This window comes from Odocoileus virginianus, chromosome 4, assembly GCF_023699985.2.
Source record: "Odocoileus virginianus isolate 20LAN1187 ecotype Illinois chromosome 4, Ovbor_1.2, whole genome shotgun sequence".
Classification (NCBI taxonomy): Eukaryota; Metazoa; Chordata; class Mammalia; order Artiodactyla; family Cervidae; genus Odocoileus; species Odocoileus virginianus.
In genome coordinates, this window is record NC_069677.1 from 60709663 (window position 1) to 60711732 (window position 2070).

At 39.0% G+C, this 2070-nt stretch overlaps 1 pseudogene; it reads left to right on the forward strand.

Moving 5' to 3' along the window:
- The first annotated feature begins 731 nt into the window (after positions 1-731).
- LOC110123921 (olfactory receptor 4C3D-like) lies at positions 732-1664 on the forward strand (annotated as a pseudogene).
- The last annotated feature ends 406 nt before the right edge of the window (positions 1665-2070 follow it).

Below are 2070 nucleotides of genomic sequence, written 5' to 3' on the forward strand. Positions count from 1 at the left end.
AAACAGTTGTATACTTATCCATGGAAAATGGCAATTCACCAAGCATTTAGTCATCATCTAATAGGTTTCAAGCACTGCAGATATTATGCCAGGTACTATGATAAGTGAGGAAACACAGTTGAATGCCATATGTGTTCTGATAGGTAGCAGAAAGGATGTGTTGTCAAAGACTTTTATATATGTATGTATATATATAATCCTTAACATGCCTGCTTATGATAGATATTTATTGATGATGTCTTTCCACAGTAAGCTGAGGGTTCAAATGCAAATTCTAATGGAAGAGGGAATAACTCTTACATCTGAGGGGTAACTCTAGACTTACAGGATTAATCTGAGAATTGAAAATTGTAAACTGACTAGAAGGAAGGCTCAGAAGTATGGAGCACTAAGATGCCTTATCAGACTCACATGGAATTGGAGCCAGGAGAAGAATCCAGATCCCATGTAGATAGCCCAATACTTTCTTGGTAAATTAAAAGTTGACCGATAGATGTTTACAGGTGAGAGAGACTAGATATCTGAAGAAGTAGAAAGCATCATGGAGGAAGAATTAAAAAGAATAACATTAAAGCAACTACGGGGCAAAACTACCAAGGACATGCACCACAGTCACCTTAACTGCTCTGTTTTTGCTCTAAGACATTCAGACAATAACTCTTTTCTGATTAACAAGTATCATTCTTTATCTTTGTAGGCAATTCAGGCCCCAGGAAGGTGGGAGTTCATAAATGAATCTCATGGCTCCCAACAATGTGACTGAATTTTGTTCTTTTGGGACTCATACAGAATCCACACTTGAAGAAAATACTCTTCGTTGTCTTTTTGTTCACTTTCCTGTTCACTGTGCTGGCCAATCTATTCATTATCATTACCACCTCCCTCAGCCCCACACTTTCTGCCCCCATGTACTTCTTTCTCACTCATTTGTCCTTCATAGATCTGTCTTCAGCATCTTCAGCTCTGTCACCACCCCCAAAATGATCATTGACCTGCTGTACCAGAGGAGAACCATCTCCTGGGGTGGCTGCCTGACTCAGCTCTTTCTGGAGCACTTCCTGGCAGCATCAGAAGTCATTGTTCTCATATCCATGGCCTATGACTGCTACGTGGCCATCTGCAAGCCTCTACACTACACGACCATTGTGAGACAGGGGTTCTGCAAGCTCCTGGTGGTGGTGGCCTGGATTGGGGGGATCTTACATGCCACCATGCAGATGTTATTCACTGTGGACTTGACCTTCTGTGGCCCCAACATTATTAACCACTTCATGAGTGATTTCTTTTCACTGTTGGAAATTGCCTGCAGCAACCCTTACAGGCTGGAAATGGTAGTGGCCACTAACAGTAGGGGTATGTGTTTACTTATTTTTTTAAAGCTGCTCATCTCCTACATAGTCATCCTGAGCTCAGTGAAATCCCAAGGTTCTGAAGGATGGCGCAAAGCCCTCTCTACATGTGGCTTCCACTTTACAGTAGTGGTGCTCTATTTTATCCCTTGTATTTTCACTTATACCCGTCCGGTGATCAGTTATCCTGAAGACAAGTTGGTGAGTGTGTTCTTTGCAATCCTCACTCCCATGTTAAATCCTATCATTTACACAGTGAGAAACACAGAGGTGAAAAATGCTGTGAGGAGTTTGTTGAAGAGGAGAGTATTCTAGCTGTTCATGATGCCAATTAGAGGATGATTTATTTGCATTGATAACCTTGAACCTATTGTAAATTATGATAGAAAATAAAATACTTTGAAGAACATTGACAGAAAAAAAGGTTCTGAAACTAATATTTGTTGATAATTTAGTAAAGGCTAGACATATCTTTGGCATTTTTATAAGTTTTAATAAACTTTCTAGAGACTAACACACACATAGAGACTTCAATATTAATGTTCATAGCCACAAGATAGATAATAAAGAAAATGTAAGCCATTAGTTTGATGATTGTATAGTTTATTATTCTTAACTGTAACTGCTACTTTACTAAGTTTTCCATATATCCTACTTGGATAAAATTGACTTTTCTATAGACCATTGATCTCTGAACTTTTTCTATTTTTGCTTAGCTTGT